The sequence below is a fragment of the Lutra lutra genome, chromosome 6, assembly GCF_902655055.1.
Source record: "Lutra lutra chromosome 6, mLutLut1.2, whole genome shotgun sequence".
Classification (NCBI taxonomy): Eukaryota; Metazoa; Chordata; class Mammalia; order Carnivora; family Mustelidae; genus Lutra; species Lutra lutra.
In genome coordinates this window covers 86,045,464-86,065,573 of record NC_062283.1, presented here as the reverse complement: position 1 = coordinate 86,065,573, position 20,110 = coordinate 86,045,464, and positions in this window count along the sequence as shown.

Sequence of the window (20,110 nt, the reverse complement as noted above, 5' to 3'; positions counted from 1 at the left end):
GTTCTAAACAGTCTGTTTAGAAAGAGCTTTTTAGAACATCACCATTTTGTGAGTTGGGAGCTGTCTGTATTCATATTTAGTAAGCAGTATCTCACAAACTATTCATCACACATCAACTTTGCTCAAGCCGATCAATATCTAAAACAATATCTAAAACCTTTTTCCTCTGAGGCATTCTTTCTTGTATGAAACTATATAAGGGAAGAGTCTTAATATATTAAGTATAATAGGAAAATTCCTCAAACTTTGATTTGGCAGATTCCTCAAACACACAAACAATGGCTACCTGTAACAGTTGTCAAATTCCCCCTTTTCCTAATTCTGCTTTGTTTAATGAAGTCTTTTGAAAAACTTTTTTAATGTTTTGGCACCTGGGTAGCTCAGTGGGTTAAGCAGTTGCCTTTGGTTCAGGTCATGATCACAGGGTCCTGGGATCAAGCCCCACATCGGGCTTCCAGCTCAGTGGGGAGTCTTCTCCCTCTGCCCCTCCCCCTGCTTGTACACTCTCTCTCTCTCTCTCAAAAATAAATAAAGTCTTTAAGAAAACAAACAAACAAACAAAAACAGTCATTCCTTCCTACAAAGACTGTCTTCAAGGTCCCTTCTATTTCCCTTTGGGAATATTAAACCTCAAGTATCCATTCTTCATAGCTTTTGTTCATATGCTTTGTACAGTTTCACTTGTATTTTGTTCAGGAGAGAAGAAGAGCAGAAGTATGCAATCCAGTCCCATTCCCTCCCCACACCCACCCACCAGCATCACCCCTAGTCCATCTTCCTCAGACATAGTGGCCATAAACTTGTCAAACTACTTCTCAGTTCCCTTTTTCTGGACTCTCCCAATATTAAACATAGCAGTTCTACCAGAAAAATACCAACTTTATTTCCACCTGAGTTTCCTGGGTTGGTGCAGACACTGGACAACCACCTCACCACTTGACTCACATCACATCACTGACTCATAACTGTGATCATAGTCTAATTTATAGACCATGGAACGTTTTGTCCATCTGGTCAGAGAGGCAGAGGTGACTAATATGGGTTGTTGCTATTGCCATTGGGATTTTGTTTTGTTTTATTTTGTTTCATAAAACAAACACTCCATCTTTTTCATTTTGCAATGGAATATGAGGACTCAGTTGCTAAGAACTTTTGCCATTTCATTGAGGGATTTTCCATCCAGTAAAAAAAATTAGAACATGATGAAGAAGTGTTTAGAAATAGCTATTTGTGCTTCTGTTTTGTTTTACAACATTTGGAAGTTGTATTGCCCTAAGATTTATCTGTATTGAATTCTATGCATAATAGAGAAAGATGAGCTCAAAATCCCAGGTAAACAGCTGACTTTTCTTTAACTAATAATGCAGTGGAATGAGGAGATGGGAGGTAGAGATGGAAAAAGGGAGGAAATATATTTTCCTTGGTACAAAGTAACCCTCTGGTTTTATTAAAATTGCAAGAGAAATTTAGTAGGCGCTCTCTGTTAAAAGTGGCCTTAGATTTTCTAAAATCACTATGAAATTGGACAAGCACTAATATGCAATTCATTTTTTTAATAAAGAGAAAAATCACATTACATATCAGTCTAACAAATCTGCTGCTTTGATTTTCTCTGGATTGAATACTGGGTCTCTTTTGAATTGTTATTAGATTGAAAAAATATATGTCTGTACTGTATTATTATTTTTCTTCTTTCATGAACCTTTTTATTTACTTAGGACAAGATAACTTTAAAGTACATATAAAGATCTGAATCACCATCACAAAAAAATATACCAATTATTGCATGGTTTCACTCATATGAAGAATATAAGAAATAGGGCAGAGGATCAAAGGGGAAGGGAGGGAAAAACAGAATGGAAAGAAATCAGAGAGGGAGACAAACCACAAGAGACTCTTAACTATGAGAAAGAAACTGAGCATTGCTGGAAGGGAGGTGGGTGGGTGGATGAGGTAACTGGGTGACAGATATTAAGGAGGGCACATGATGTGATGAGCACTGGGTGTTATACGCAACCGATGAATTACTGAACTCTAAATCTGAAACTAATGATATTCCATAGGTTGGTTAATTGAATTTAAATTTAAATTAAAAAACACAATTTTGATCTGATTTGAATTGATATATGCACCCTGATGTTTACAGCAGCATTATCTACAATAGCCAAATTATGAAAAGAGCCCAAATGTCCAAATGTCTATTGACTGATGAACAGATGAAGATATATATATATATGTCTATATCTATATTTAGATATAGATACACACGCGCGCGCGCACGCACGCACGCGCACACACACAGGAATATTACTCAGCCATAAAAAATGAAATCTTGTCATTTGCAATGACCTGGATAGAGCTAGAGAATATTAATTATACTAGGCAAAATAAGTTAGAGAAAGACAAATAACATATGATTTCACTCATATGTGGAACTGAAGAAATAAAACAAATAACCAGAGGTGAGGAAAAGAGAGAGGCAAACCAAGACACAGACTCTTCTCTATAAGAGCAAACTGGTGGTTACCAGAGGGGAGATGTGTGTGGGATGGGTGTGAAACAGGTGATGGGGATGAAGAAGGGCACTTGTGATGAGCTCCAGGTATCACTGAATTATACTTGAAATAATATTACACTATACGGTAACTAACTGGAATTTAATTAAAAAATATATATATATATATACCTTTGAACACCTCCCCACCCTATTAGCCCAGTGTCATACTAGCCACATTGAGAGATACAAAAATTCCTGTTTTTCAAGGTTTTACAATCTGATGTCTGAGGCAGAACAGATGTATGAAAAAAATAAATAAATGTAAAAGAAAGAATGGATTTTCTGAATTCCCATGACACATCCATTTTTTAATGAGAGAGACCCTAGGCTATGTGAAAGCTGACCTCCCTACATCATTTTCAGGTCTTTTACTTGCTGAACTCTAGGAAGGATTAACTAAGATATCCTTGTGATATCCATGCAACTATCACTGTGGAGAGTAGACCCTGATCCAAGAACAATAAAAAAGGTGATTTCTCTTCCTGAGCTTTGAATCCTTTCCTCTTAATACTTCTGTAAGTTTTCTGTTTTGTTTTGTTTTGTTTGTTTGTTTTTGTTTTTGTTTTGTTTTGTTTTGTATTTTTGGCCAAGCATGAGAAATCTAGGCCTAAGAATGTCCGAATGAAGGAAGTGTAGTGGTCTTGGTGGAGAGAGTGGGAAGAGGTGAGGCCAAGTCCAGATTCTTATACCAGGAAGAGTCTGGATCATCCTGAACATAAAGGAGAGCCTCAAATCTCTGAGAAGATAAGAAACATAGCATACTTCAGAACTTTGACACTGGTATCTATAGGAGGCATGGAGTGGAACAACTCATTAGCTCTGTATCAATTCAGCTACATTGTCTTAAATGAGTGGTCATGGCCTGGCCTAGACATAGGGATGTCCTCATCTTCTACAACATTGTTGCTGCTGAAAAATATATTTTAGATTTCAAACAACCTACACGCAAATACACTTTTGAAAAAAACTTGTTCATACAACAAGGTTCTCCTGCTGTGTATGGGGTCATGAGTTTCCAGATTCTAGTTAAAAAAAGAAAGGGTATGGGGCACATGGGTAACTCAGTCTGTTAAGGGTTTGTCTGGCTCAGGTCATGATCCCAGGATCCTGGGATTGAGCCCCACATTGGGCTCCCTGATCAACGGAGAGCCTGCTTCTCCTTCTGACCCTCCTCCTGTTCATGCTTTTTCTCTCTCAAATAAATAAACAAACAAACAAACAAATAAAATCTTTTTTTAAAAAAAAGGGTAACAACAATATAATCTCTCGAATATTGAGAAGAACAAGCAAAGCAAATGGGCTTTATTTCTGAAGAGATGAGAAGGTCAGTTAGAAATTTTGCCCAGAAGTCTGGGCTATTTAGATTAGTTTCCATCTGTCATCCTCAAATGGTGATTGATCCTAACATGGTGCAGTCATTGGTTCTGAGACCTCTGCATCCGACACGTATTCATTGAACCTATGTGCCAGACATTGTGCTAAATTCTTTGTGCACATTATTTAATTGACCTTTCAATTCTGTTAGGTAGGTATTACCATCTTGTTTTTCAGATGAGGAAGTTGAACCTCTGAAGGTTAGCTGATTTTATCAGGGAAATATAGTTATCAAGAAAGCAGAACCAGAGATGAGAACTCAACTGAGCTCAAAGCCAGGGCATTCAACCACTTCCCTGTATACCTCTGGATTGGTCCACCCTCAAACCATTTTTATTTGTGTTCTCCAGCTTTTAAAAACAAGCCCTTTTTAATTGAATGGCTGGCTCAGGTAACAAGTGCATTTAAACTGTGCTATTTGTCCAAACCATCCCTACCCCTTTCACTTGAATCCTGTTCAAGTACTCAAACACAAGGATATTTTCTGCATGCTTTTCAAGTGTATCATTTTACATGTTCCAAATCTCACAATAGCACTCAACAGTAAGTAAATATTAACATCCATTAGCTATGGATTGGTTAACTGAGGTAGAAAGAGGATGAATGACAAGTTCTGTGCTGTAGAGGAGGCGGGAGGTGTCTCACAAACCCGGCGAAGCTTGATGGACTCCTAAGGACACAGGAAGAAATTTCTCACCTTCAGTGACAGCCGGGACATGGAGAGCTCAGGGTGCATACTTGGGTAATGAACTCGATTCCTACTTCCTCCTTTTATCACAAATCATAAACATAAATTATCGGGCTTATGAGCCCTAGGCTTTGTTGTAACTGATTCATAAGCTGTTCCTGGGAGTCCTTTGGTAACACATATCAGAATCATGAGCAATATGCTTGCCAGGTCAGAGCAACACCCCATATCCAATTAGCTCCAGTTAAGAAATTCCATCCAGTCTGACTCTGGACCACACAGTGATGCCATCACGGCCTGGGTCTTGTGGAAGGGATGAATGGGTGAAAAGTGTGGACTAACCACTGTGTACTTCCCTAGGTCCCCCTTCTGAGATGCAGGCCTCAGGGGGCCCTTCCAGCTAGTCTGCACAAAGTCCTCAGGCTGTGCGAGCCTTAACTTGAGGTGTCTCCACTGTAACCCCAACAACCTGTTAGTACAAGGCAAGAAGAAGCAATCAAATTCTATTGAACCACAGATGTATAAATCCAAGTGTCCCCAGATGCCTTGCTCTGTAGCAGTTTTCACATGCATTTTAAAGAAATTCAGTGTCCTTGTGAAACATTTCCCAGATGGTTCCAAATTGCTGTTTGACTACAGAATCAATTTATATATGCACACTTGTGTGTATATAAATATAATGTATATAAACATGTGTGTGTGTGTGTGTGTGTGTGTGTGTGTGTGTTCACCAGATGTTGTCCTGGGTGATGTAAACACATTACTCCAGTTAAACCACATAACCACACACTAAGATAGAGGTGGTGTCCTTCTCCCCATTTTACACATGACAACTGAGGCAGAGGTTTGTCAAGGGCAGCTCGGAAATAGGAAATCGGGCCTGAGTCTGACTCACTCTTAACCGTCACACTCTCCTGACGGCGCAGCTATTGTGAAAAAGACCAACTCTGACCAAGTCTCTGTTGCAAAGGAGTCTGACCTTCTGATTTCAGCTTTCTTACCGCCCAAACTGGATTGCTTCTTTGGCTAATGCAAGAGATGGTGCATGAGTGGCGTAGAGGATATAGGCAGCAACAGGTAAATGGTTCTGGTAACATACCCCGGATCAAATTATCTTCACTATCAATGAAGGGCTGATGTTCAAAACGTCACCATTATGACCTCAGTTCCCTCTTCCTTTTCTACGCCCAGTATGAAAGAACAAGTGCTTTAAATAAGAACTTAAGAAGGATCACACAAAAAAGCAAACATATATCTTTTTATTTTATTTTATTTTATTTTATTTTATTTATTTATTTGACAGACAGAGATCACAAGTAGGCAGAGAGGCAGAGAGAGAGGAAGGGAAGCAGGCTCCCTGCTGAGCAGAGGGCCCGATGCAGGGCTCAATCCCAGGACCCTGGGATCATGACCTGAGTGAAAGTCAGAGGCTTTAACCCACTGAGCCACTCAGGCGCCCCAAGCAAACCTATGTCTTAAACAGTTCACCCTAATAACTAATTGCATCTGATTAATACCCGGGGGGAAAGTAGCTCTCTGGCAGCAATAGGCATTTCCTTGATTTCTAGCTCTCTCTTCGTGGATATTTCTCATTCCTCTTCTCTCTAAGGCAGGCTCCACAACCATCTGGAATCCCTAGCCTCCCCACCCCCCCACCCCATCTTTCTTCTCTTTCCCATCCTCCGGCGGCCACATGACCATAAGATTCATGGGTCTCAACTGAGGACCTAATTTTGCTGCAGTCATCTACATGCTCGGAGATCCACTGACATGAATCTTTTGCGCGTGTACAGAGTCTAATAGAGAGAAAGAAATGGGAGTGAGAGAAATGGGTAAGAGAGAAGTTTTCTAAATCCCTTTTCTATAACCTTACAGTGGAGGATAATACCCTTCAAAGGGTTCAGATCTCAGCTCCAACCCTTACCAACTCCAAGCCCTTCATCTATTTCAGCCTCTGTGTCTACATTTTCAAAATGAAAACAATAATTCCTAACACATCAAATTGCATTCCATGAGATAATACACGTGAGTAGTTAATTCAGGGCATCTCTTAAAAATGCCAATATCTCAGGAGGACGGAACAGTGTTCAAAGGAGAGGCTTTGCTCACAGAGGAACATGAAGCCGGGTCCTTTCTGCAGAGGACAAGAGAAATCAGCATTCCCAGTCAGAAAACAGCAGAAAGGGAGGAAGTCACACTGACAAGTCCCAGGCTTCCCACTGTCTGTCTGCTCTTTGAGTAGAGAACCATTGGCGTTGAGGACATCACATATCAGCCTTTGTGTGGAGAGGAATCAGCTTTTCCCTCTGAACTGCAAAGGGGAACCTAAAATTGGGTCAGATGCCCACACTGAACACAGAAGGAGAATCCACCCAGAATGCCTCTTTTTCCAGCCCAGGTAATGGCTGGGCCAAGACCGGCCCCAGGACCTCTGTACTCCATGTTGCAGTGCAGGGGCCTGGGAAAGCAGGGTGGGAGGTGGTAAATGGGGTCACAGCAAGCTATAGCCAGATGCTTTCTCTATGTGCAGCAACCCACCCAGGCGGCTTGCAACGTGAAGCTAAAGGTGATGCAGGCAGCAGAATAGAAACACAAACCTTACAAAGGAGTGAGAGACCAGGTGACAGCAGGTGCAGGGAAATGAAAAGTGCAGCAGAGCCCCTGAACACATAATGATCACGTAGGTGTCTGCTTTATCTCTGCTATAGAACACTGTGGTAAATTGTTAATAAAATGGTTTGTGCACGTGGTGATGAAAACAGACCTATTTTTGTCTAACGAACTCAAGCAAATGGGAAACAAAAGCCTTTTGCTTTTCGGTCTGAATGTTAAAAAAAAAAAATTAAATATATGTGTATGTGACATCTGTGCTCTCCATAAATAAAAAAGAGAAAGAACAAAGTGTAGATCTGAGTAAGGTTATCTCAGAACAGTGGCATTCTTGACATATTAATCCTATACCTCCAATCAACCTTCATCGGGGAAGGTTATGTTTTACATTTTAAGACTAGAAATAGTTTATTCAGTAAGTCTCTTTATTTTTGGAGTAATGGGTTTCCTTCCTAGATTCCTTGACCTGGACACATAGGGACAGACCATAAAAGATTTATTTTATTTAGTAGTTAAAAAAAATTTTTTTCCTGTGATTTTTATTTTTGTTTTAAATGTGTCTTATTTTAAATGTGTTTTTATTGAGTCCATTATTTTTTAATGAGAAATTAAATCTCAGATCCTGGCTTTTTAACTGGAAAGATTGAGAAGTTTGGGGCCCACACTCTTAAGCTAGCAGTGAATCAGCTGTAGGCCGGAAAAGCTTCTTCTGAGGATAAGCAGGTGCCTTTCCTCTCTCCCTAGGCTCCTGCCCTCCTGTGGGCCTGTCTTCTTCCTACCTACCCCATCCCTCTTCCCATGTTCTTTCTCTGGCCTGCCTCTTAAAATATTTAAATCTATTTTAAATTTTCCTCTTCCTTCCAGAAAGAACACTGAGTTAGATCATTCTTCTCAACCCTTTTCTACTCTCTGACCTTAAGCTATGATACAAAGGTCGTAAGTAGACAGAAGGCACATTGCCGAATGGCATGTTTTTGAACATCTATGACAATTACATTGACCTTTCTTAAGACATTCATATCACATTTAGCAGTTTAATGTTCACTCTTGTGAGGGAAAAGTCATCTTGGGAGATGCCTGTCCTGCAACTCTGTATCCTTTCATTTCTGTGCCTGTCTCAGAAGAGGGAAATAAAGAAATCTATGGCACCTTTTAACTAATAGCATTAAAATAATTAGCAGGCACCAACCAAATTGTTTTGAGATATAATCGATGCCATAAGTCTCACTTTCACAAGTATTATTATTTATGCTGAAAAAATGGGAAACCTGCCTGTGAGCCACGCTCCCAACAGCACTTGGTAAACAACACTTGCCTGGGGATACTGAGGCAAAGTCTCACAGTGATTGACTGCAAGATGGGAGTGATGTGTGCTAAAAGAAGGCAGCAAGTGTTAATCCATCCCTGGTGTGTTCCATGCATCTTATAGACCCCAAAGAATGTCTACACTTGATGTCTATGCTGGGGAACACTTGGGATTAGAGCACATGCTGTGCATGGAAAGTGGATTCTCTCCCAACAACACTGCACCCACCACAACCGCCACCGTCCTGTCCAGCGGCTTAGAAGCAGATGATGTGAAGCTCTTCCACAAGCTGCTGAAGACTTCTGGGATGAACAGAAACAGGACATATGGGAGACTTCCTGGATCTCCAGGGAGGTGCCCTTCCTCTCCTCCCTCCCCTTCCTCTAATGGAAGCAAAGCCATCAGGATTTTGAACCTCAGCTCGGAAGCCTACTAGCTATGTTATTGCAGAGCCTGTCACATGAGAAAAGCTAAATTTTCCTGAGAGGGCTGCTAGGAAGATCTGCATCCCACTAGAAAACTCGTGTGGAGCCTTCCAGAACCATGTGTTCCTTTTTTCTACATGATTGGTGTCTTGGGAGGTTGACCATATGCACACATCAGTAGGCTCTATTGCCACCTGACCTCCACAGAAGCACCTATGGAAGACCACGGATGGGAGGTGAGAGAGATCCGGATAATTACTCCCTCAGCTGCTCCCCCGCCCCCGGCAGGTGGTCATGGGTTGGCCACTTGTTACATGGAAGCTCCCAGCTCTTGTCTGGCTACTGTCTCTAACAGCTGCAGTCTGTGGGTTCCAGCTCTGGGATCCTACTCTTCCTGGCCCCAGGATACTACCCCATCCTTTGTGATTTCCTTAAACTCAGCCCACACTTTGTAAGTCATTCCTTTGTTGACCTCTCCTCCAAGTACCTAGTGGCACTGTGTAGTCTCTCTCCTGCCAGGACCTTGAATGATATTCATGTAAGCACCTTGCTCCCTCCTGAAGACTCAGTAGACAGTAATGATGTTAACTGATGTTATAACGATGATCAGCTTTATAATGTGTTTTAGGTGACCCTATTTCTTGTTTGAAAAAGGAAATATCCTGCAAAAATGTGATTCTGCATCTACTTCTGCACAATAGCTGAGAAGTAGAAGGCATGAATGAATTCAGTCAAATATGCACTATATAAAAATGACTCTTATCAGGCTAGATACAACCTCATAAATTGACACAGCATCTGGAAAAATCAGAGAGAGGTCCTGAGCCCCATGAATTGGACTTGCTTCCTGAAGGATGGCTGCAGCCCAAACTTCTAGAAGAGGCAAGTTTATTTGAGCAATCAGTTAGTAGACTTGTGGTGGTTCTCAAAGTGTGAGGACCAGCATCATCTGGGTGTGAGTTAGAAAAACAAATTTCCTGACCCCACCCCCAGGCCCGCACAACCAGAAAAATCAGAGTTGGAGCTCCATGATCTGATTTTCAACAGGTTCTCCAGGGGATTCTGCAGCACGCTTAAGTTTCAGAACCACTGGACCTGAGTGATTACTAGAATTAAGCAAAAGCCAAAATTCAGGAGTCTACGTAAGGAAATGGCTTGGGTAGCAGTGAAGAATTCAGGAGCAGGTGAATTGAGAGGGGGTTTGTTTTCAGGAACTCTGTCATTGTGGAGAAAGAATGTGGTCAGAGCCAGACTCTAACGTACAATCAAGAAACAATGAAGGTAGCACCCAGCAGATGCTGGGGACTACTGTGAATTAGGAAGCAGAGCATTGCACACCAGGAATAAGAAAGGCAGAAACTTTTTGAGAATTGGGGTCCTCAGTCCCTCATGCCTCAAATAGAACCGCCCCCCACCCCCCCATGTAGGGAGCTCTTTCTGGTGGCCACTGAAAGTTTTAGCTGTGGGGAGGGGGTGAGGACAACAGCCCAATCTTCAGGCAACTCCCAACCGCCCACCACCCCTCCTCACCAACCACTCTCTGGCTGGCTGGCTTTCTGATTCAGCCCACCATTTGTCAGACTAACTTGGGTAGCCCCACGGTTGTCAGGTGTTAGTGTGTGGCCGGATATTTTATTGAGATACTACTCGTGCTTTGTTCTCTGTATTTTCTCTTTGTCTTGTTTCTAGAAGTTTGCCTGGCTCCTGCTGCAGCCACCCTCTGTGGCTTTTGCGGGATTGAGAGGAGAGGCAACATCCCCATCTGACATCTGAGAAAGCTGAGGTTTATCAAAGGGCAGGGAAGCTGAGGAACAGAGAGGAGGGCAGTGTCTTCACAGATGACAAGGGAGTGGGGAGAGACTGTGACGGTTATGGGAGCTTCTAGCATTCTAGTCCTGGCAGTACCAGGTATGTGGTAGAACCCTGAGGGTAAAGTCCAAGATGCACTCAGGCGTTGGGATTCCCAGCCTCTCGGGAAGGTTCTATGCCCCCAAATACAGCCAGGAAGCAAAACTCTGAACACTGTATTCTGAGGCAGTGGAAGCCTCTGCAGTTTTACCCTGAGTCTTCTGATGGGCATAAGAATCACCTGCTGAATGTCAGAATCCAGGCTCCCACCCCAGACCTTCTGATTTAGTAGGAGCTCTGGGGAGGACCTCCGGCATCCACATAGCAGATATTGGTGATGTACATGACTCCTCTTAGAAACATTATCAGGAAAGGTAAAGCAAAAACTGCAGCATTCTACTCATACCTGCCAGAGGGGCTTTTCCTCACCAATCAGCATAATAGAAACTATCTTCTTAAAAATGAGCGGTCCTCTGTCTTTGCAGCTAAGGCCCAGCAGCCCATGTCCCTGGGAGCAAAGCTGGGAAAATTTCTTCTGTCACTTCCAGGAGGCCCAATTTCTCTTTCTGCCCTTTAATATGAAACAATTTATAACTAGTGAAAATTAAAGTAGAGCTATCCATTTCATTGTCCATACAAACCATCAGTCAATGACATAACCCCACAAATAATGCTAGCACCCCGTCTGCATGAGAAATGTTCCCCCCAAGTGAATTTCCACGTGTGCTCTTCCACATGTCATTATTAAGTGGGACAGTATTTGCATGAGTCATTTGTGAATATGCCACTTTGCTTACCAGATGTGAATCTACACTTTACTCCCACCATGGACCCTTGGTGTATAATCTAAATAAAGTCACCATACTGTTTTGGGGTTGCATCATCTTCATGTGATAATATTTATTTCCATAGGAGAGATCCTAATAATACACCGTAACCCCATAAATTACTTGTACAGCTTGCCATGATCCAAGAACCTTCAGCCTCTGTGGGTGGAAACCCCAGGGATCTATAAAACCAGTCAGCGAAGCAGAGCCAGAAGATCAGATCTGACCCACCACTTGTCTTTGTACAGCTCAGGAACTAACAATGTTTTATATATTTTTTAATTGTTGGGGGAAAAAAATCAAAAGAAAAATATTTTGTGATACCGGAATTATATGAAATTAAAATGTCAGTGTCTGTAAAACTTGTCATTGGCACCCACGCACCCTTATTCATGATGGGTTTATTGCGTGTGGTTGCTTCTGTATTTCCACTGCGGAAGTCAGCAGCTGGGCAGAGACCACATGGCTTGCAAAGCCAAGACTATTTATCCTATAGCTCTTTACAGGAAAATTTTACCAACTCCTGACCTATAACTTTGGACTTTTCATCTTTTTGAATTTTCTGAATGAGGATGAGAAGATAATGGGGATTCTAATAAAGACCTTTGGGATGTTTGGCATTTACTTATAGTAAGCATAGTAAAGTTTGGACAGATGAGTCAATAGGTAAATAGGTATGGTAGGGGGGGGGTCCTCCTTTTTGGAGTGTTAGTGTTTGGTATGTTTCCTTCCAGTTTTTTCCTATGTGTACATGTTTCTTACCTAACTGGTATAATACTATGAATGCAGGCATATGCGGACTATATACTTACAATACTGTACCCATCTTTTATTCATTTAATCATCATAAATGGGTCTCATGTCAATAAAAGGTCTTTAAAAACATATTTCAATGACTGCATGATACGGAAGTGAACATCTTAACTTCTCTATTAAGGGATACAATATTCATTAAAGACTAATCAGGGAAGTTATTTTGTCCACAGAACTCTCTTCCTTGGAGCAGGAGCCACAAACCAGGGCCTACTGAGGTCAGGGAGGTGGTATAAATGTGAGAAGGAGGTCAGCTCCCCCCCCCCACAAAAAAAGGTACTCTTCCCACATTCTTTTGAAATGCATAGCTTTCTCAGTATATATTTCATGTTCTAATTTTTTTATGACAGTGTATAAAAAATTCATGTTTCTCAGTTATAAGAAAAGCAACAGCACAAACAAGATGGTAATTGACAGCTGACTGGAGGTTCAGTAACAGTTAAGACAGTAGGGAATGACGGAGACGGTGAAAAATGGAATGCTGTATTTGCCGCCCCAGTGCATGGAAATCATGCGGGAATATCTGGCATTTCTGAATTAAGCATCATCATCAAGAGTATTACCAAGAAGAGTTAGACATGTCTATTGTGGCAAAAGTCTCTTTGTTTTTAAATGCTGGCAACAAATTTTTAAAAATTGACACCATATTGGATGACTCTATGGTCCAACAGTTTGCAACTCCTTGTGATGTTTGGCAGTACTAAGTATCAGACCACAGGCTATAGGATCTCTCTGTCTAAGGATGCATTATTATGACCAACCAGGCTGATTTGCCCAAGAGTGTCCCTGGTTAGCCCTGGAAGTCCAATGTTTCGAGAAACTACCCGTAACCTGGGTAAACCTGGAAATTTAGTCACCCCCAGTCAATGTGCATCACACTCTAATTAGTTTTTTAACATGTGGTCCACACATAAGCACACACACTCAAACACACAGGCACGCACACATATAGGTTTTTTTCAAACTTATAATAAATAGTTGGCCTTTTAGATTTCTTTTCCCCCCTTCTTTTTGTACTTTCTTTTTAACAGCTTTGGTTTCTGATAAACAGATCATCATGATGAAAGGTTTGAATTGGTCACAGATATTACATTCCATGTCTGGGTCCATTTCATCAGCTGTGCCTGCAAGCTGCATTGACCAGCAAACGGACAAACCAATAGTGAGACTCCATGGCACGTTAGGAAACAGACACTAGCCTTGGGCAGCCTTCTCTTCATAAACATCCTACCTGAGGTCAGGCATTTGAAAAAAAAATTAAAATAAAAATAAAAGAAAGGTGACCAGATCAGTGGGATTACTTAACATCTTTTCTGGTCTACCTACTAGTTAAAAAGCGGTAGTTAAGAAGGGTAGCCCCACTGCCATGGAGCCAGTTAACTGCTTGGAGATGCAAGAGAAACTACTCTTCTTGAAAAGATATGACCTTGTTCAACTGGAAGTTTTGCCCTTACCTCACCTGGTGATGGATCCTGTGGATTACCTTGGCTTTCCCTCCACTCCAGACCCACTGAGGAGTGCTGAGGCGGAAAAGCTAAAACCACATTTCCCAGGTGTGACCTGTGGTGCCATTCTGTATGTGATTTGGGCACCTCCAATTAGATGTGTTCACACAAGACTTTGATTCAGAACTGACTCCCACAGGGGCAAGTGCAGGTCCAGTGTTCTCACTGTGCCAGGGCAGATGGAGCCGAGAGTCCTGGGTCTGAGGAAGCTGAGGGGGCAAATTCTTAATTTCATAGTTTCTTGACCAGTGTAGAGGTGACTGCGACTCTTAATGGCCTGGTTCTACAGTGGCTGGGAGCTCATGCCTGCTAACTCAACCTAGATTTATTTCCTCACACCTCCCAATAGCCGGGATTTACTGATACTCCTTGGTCTATGCCATTCTGCTTAGCCACAGAAGACCCCATTCTCTGCGAGAAGAATGTTGATTAATACATTAAACTTTCCTCTCTTAAAGTCTGCAATTTCAAAAATTTTGAGAACTAGAGCAGTGGAGAGTAGTACATTTCTTTTTTCTTCTGAAGTTCTTTTGAAGTTCCTAATAGTCCATGGGAAGAGACAGAGGACAAGGAAAGGAAAGGGTTCCAAATGGTTCAAAATAATAAAGCTTGGATTGTTGGATCACTGATGGTCATTTCACATTTTCTGATTTTTTTTTCTACCTAAAGATTACTGGTTTATTGTCCATCTTCCTTCCTAAAGTATAAATTTCATTAGAACAAAGGGCCATATCTGTTTAGTCAACGATTTCTGCGTGATACCTAGCATACTTCTAGCATAGAGTATGTGGCTGTCTAAAGTCTAGAGGCAGAAAATGAACACTTCAAGGTAGCATGTGTATCCAGTCAAAATGTCACTAGTTATTGCTTATCAAGCAATTGCTAAGGGAATAGTATTGTGCTAGTCATTTTACACATATTATTTCACCCTTCTACAGGATACATTTTTATTACCTTCATTTTACACAGAAGAAACTGAGTCTGAAAGAGGTTAAATAAGAGTCACAGCAAAAAAAAAAAAAAAAAAAAGAGTCATGGCTAGTAATCGTGCCTTATTCAAACCCCAGAATGCTGATTATAAGCCCATGATATAGTTTTTACCACAATCACACTCCACGTGTTCAGTTTTAAGGATTCAGTGCCGGCTCAGGTGATTATGAATCTCCTCACCGTGGTTCAATCACATAGGAAACCCAGAGCTCTTACAGTACCTTTTTCAATCCATAGGAAGTCCTTTTAAAAGGATTTCTGGGGGTGCCTGGTGGGGGAAGGCTCTGTCTGTTAAGCATCTGACTCTTGATCTCAGCTCAGGTCTTGATCTTAAGACGCCATGTTAGATGTGGAGCCTACTTAAAAAAAAAAAAAAAAATTAAAAAAAAAAAAAGGATTTCTGGCATTTGGCTGCATCTATGTGTGAAAATACTCCACATAGGGGGGCTTTCCCTTTCCACTCAGAGGATCATTCTGGAAGTGGGGAGATCTTCTACTACTGGCTAAGAGGCTTGTTGGCTTTACTCTCAGAATATCTTGGTGACTCTGCCAGCCAAACTGAACAGCCATAGTCACCTTGAGAGAACTTTTGAATTCCACTTAAAAAACACCTTTTAAAGGCCCGTGTGACCCAGAAGGAACTTGGTTGATTCTGCCACACTTTATTATTCATTCATATATTCATTCATCCATTCAACAAACATTGTTATAGCCTCAACCACACGGCAGGAGCTCTATCTAAATGTAGTAGTTTGCTCTCTGCTATCATCACAGCGAAACAAGAAAGGTCAACCAAAACACACTATACGATAGCGAACGTTTTGGGTGCTTCCATCTTTGGAAACTTGAAGCCGGCCTGTAGGACCATAAGAAGCAGTTTCTTGTAGAAATATCTGGACAGAGTTTAGTCACAAAAATACATACACCTTGAACTTGAATGTGACTCATTACCATCCTAATAGGTAACTGTCTCTTGGTTACATATCAAGTCCCATATTAAAAAATGTGCCTTTGCACCTGACATGAAATCCAATATTTGAAATGTAACATTGTCTTTTTCCTTTCTGAGTTCCCTCCTAATGCTTGTTATAGTAACAACATTTTGCTTCATTCTGCTCTGCTCTTCAGAGGGCAAGCACTGAAATAGGAAGAAAAGAAAATACCAACTTTCAGCAGATTTTTAAATGAGATATTTTTGCAGGGGCCACTTTAGACAAAAACAGATTTTTCCCTGACCTTTATGCTTGGCTGTCCTCCCAAGGTGGCAACTTGGACTCCGGCTAATGATTCATTATAGATTCAAAACCAGGTGGAGATACACTCTAGCAAGCAATCAAAGCTCATTATAGTTACACCTGCAAAGAAAAGTCACTGTGGTTCAAGGTCTATTAGAAAGGTTACAGCGTGCTTATAAAAAGTTAGCTCTGGGCTAAAATATGGCTTTTGAGTTTTTAGTTCTTCAGTACCTTAAAATTAGAAAACTCAATTAGGTAGTCCTAAATTAAATGACTGTTAATTGGCAGAAAATTGAATTTTGATGTTTTAAAACATCTTGCCAAAAGCTGAAGAGACATTTTAATGTTTAACAATATAGTGAAAATATAGCGTAGTAATTAGAATAAGAAATCTGAGAAGTCAACTCAAATTGGGCTCCCTTCCCACAGCCCATCCCTGACTATGGGAGACACTTAAATATGTCTGTTCTTGGATTTCTCTATGTGGAGTACTATAATGGTATTTATCTTTCCCCAGCAGGTGTCACAGAGCCAATTTAATGAGTCTCCTCCTCTTCTCAGATTTCAATAAAGCACTCTTCCAAGGAAGGAGGCCAACAGGATTCCCCCATTTCCCAGGCCCCCTGAGATGAGTGAGCACAGGCTCACCCCACCTCTCCCAAAACAGGGAGACGCCATGATCCTCTTATTCCTGTTTGTCTGGAGGGAGAAAGGGACTTTTCCTTTTGCTAATTCCCAGCAGAGACAGTTTTTCAGCTCAGAGAATCAAGGATTTAATAGCTTCACAGACCTGGGTTTGAAATTTAGCTTCCACTTTCTAGATGGGGGAGGGGGAGGACGACTGTTTTTTGTTTGTGAAGCGAGGATCGCTCTTTGTGAGGAATGGACAAGACAGGAGATGGCAAGTGCCAGGTGCACATGATCTGCAGCAGTGAACACCCAGTAAAAGAGTCCAACCCTGTATCGATCCACTGGCCAGCCTTGCAGGTCTCCCTGCCAGCCTTGGGGAGCCTCCTAGCCCAGGGAAGATCAAGTTCATGCAGGTGCTCTCTCACCATCATGCAGAGAAGCAAAAGAAGTGATTGGGACTGGGGAAATGTACTCAGACATTGTTTTGGGTAAGATACTCCAGCAATAAGGGGTATTTTCATATCTTGTAAGTATAACGTTCCGATTTTCCAACCAGTAGCGTGGCTTTCCTTTATCTAAATAATTAGTTTCCATAATGATTTCTAATGTGCATGTGCTTATTTAATGGGAATACAATATGCAATTCTATATTTCTTATTAAAACTCTAAGGAGTAATAATAGTCAAGGCTTGGAAAGCTTATTAAGACTAATACCCAAATGTGGTTAAATGCATTAAAACGCCTTAGTAAAGAATATGCACTATTGATCGCCCTCACAGCCTTGGCTTTTGCACAGGGTCCATTAAAGCACAGCATGTTATCAGTGCAAATTAGTCCCCGAAGTGCAGCTCAACTCTTTCTTAAAATGAGGTGGCATGAAATTGAAGCTGAACTACCAGGGAAATTGCTGAATAATTATAGCTTTTTTTTTTTTCTTTCCATGTTTTATATAATTTACTCCTATAAGATTTTCAATATTTAGTGTCTCATATGCAAACAGTTTCCAAATTGGTTAACAAGATATAATAAAATACACTTTTTTATATACCTCAAAAAATTTTATCTTCCTCCCTGGGGACCCAATACAAATAAATAATTAACACCAGACCAAGTTAGATACAAATAAAGCCTCATGATTCGACATTTTGTTTATCAAGAAAACTTCTAGACTACTCATCTACATAAGAACCTACCTTTCCCTCTAACTAATTATTATAATTTTATTCCCTGATGAGCAGCCCATCAAAAATATTTTAAGCATTTTCTGTCAGAGGACACTAAATAAGGGTTTTTTTTCTCAGTAAATTATTAAAATTGAGGTGAAATTCATATAATATAAAATAGCCACTGTAAGGTGTACAAGTTAGTGGCATTTAGTCCATTCACAATGTTAGGCAAATACTACCTCTATCTAGTTCCCAATATTTTCATCACCCCAAAAGAAAACCCCTGTACACACGAAGCATTTCTTCCCTATCCCGCTTCCCCTCACCTCTGTTCCCACGTCCTGGTAACCTACAAGGTTTGGTTGCTTTAATGGTGCTTGCAGGGCATCACAGAAAGACATTTCTATGCCTTTACCATGGGGATCCTATTAGTGACCTACAGCACTTGATAAAAATGGACATTCCTGGGCCTCTGCCCACAGATATTCGATACCATCAGTCCTGGACTCTCAGCCTAGAGACCGTTTCTCCAGACATCTGAACACACTGGAGAGATTTCTCAACCTCTAATTAACACTTTCAACATAGTAGGGTGGCAGAGATGTGAAGAGAAGGTCTCTTTGAGAAACTTCCTCTGATGGATAGGGCAAAACAAGGTTTGGGGAGAACCAGGTCTGGTCAGGCAAGGGAGGAAATATCATGGAGTATGTCCATGCAGGCCCGAATAGAGATGTGTACAGGAAGCTCTATTGGACTGCATCCCGAGGAAGAGGAGGGAGGGAGGGAGGAGAGAGGAAGGCAGGAGGAAAGAAGATAGGGGAGGAAGGGGGTAGTAGGTAGGCAGGTATGGCGCTCAGTGGCCCTGTGATCAGCTTTGACAGGAGGAGAGCTGGCTGCTGGAAGGGGAAGCTGTGGATCTGGTGGTGGGGAGGGAAAGTGCTCCCTGACTGATGTCTTCAGCTTTCTCCCCACAGCGTGATACACGATTCACTGCTGAGAGTGGGTGGCAGGTGTGTGGGAGTGTGTAGTGCCTTACAGGAGAATGAAAAGGCATGAAGTTGCAGAGAATGAAGGCTCGCTTTCTAGAGGAGCCCGGCGGGTCTGCAGGGCTTCTGTGAAGGTGCTGCTGAGGGCTACCTTGGACACACTGGCTGGGGAGTCACCTGGAAGGCCCTTCTCCTTGGCCCAGCCAAGGCAAGGCAAGTGTGGAAGCTCTTCTGTGGTTCAGGTTTGCCAGGAGGAGAGAGGGGGTGAAGGCGTGAAGGCGTGAACGCATTTGCAAGAAAAAAAATTCCGACTCTCTCAAAAATCCAGAGAACTAACAGAGAAAAGATTTTCATCATCCTGAAAATGATAGGAGCTGATTAAGTATTTTTCCCATCCTCACCTAGAGCTCTCTCTCTACTCCATCCCCTGCCAGACCTGTCACAAGTGTTCCTTTCCTTCAGGCTATATATATATATATATATATTTTTTTTTTTTTTTTTCCCAGTGAATCCATTTTTATTTTTTATTTCTAGATTTTCAATTATACTTTCAAACTCTGATACAATTTCACTTTCTTGGTTTACATATTTATTCAACAGGCTACATTTTTAAGGACCTTTTAAAAATGTACTGTCCATGAAAAAACAGTACACGATAAGAGCTCTTACGATCTGATAACAAAAATGTGAAAATGCTTCAGCCTCACCGGCAAAGAAATGCAAACTTATTTGCTAAAGTACAACTAGCTTTATTTGTTTCTTATAAAGGACATGTGTTGTTTCTATATGTCTAGCCTCCCTATCACCCATTTTTATAACCGAATCCTCTTCCCCTATGTGTATACAGGAGGGACTTCCTAGTTCCCTTGACTCAGGTTGATTTGGGTTTCTGTTTGGAGAGAAGGAACATCCCTGATCTTTCTCCCTACTGCCTTCCTCTCCTCCCTAAGTGGGAAGAATTGAGTGCCTGATCTAACAAAACTGAGCTTTCCCACTTCAGACTTCTTCTCTTGCCTGTTTTTATGAGCCAATTTGTCTGTAAAATACATATGTCTTCGCCTGCTCTTTGTCTTGTGGCAAGGGGCCTGCCCCTGGGGGAGACTGGAAGCAGCCTAGCTCCATCCTGTGATTCGGTGGATAAATCTGTTTC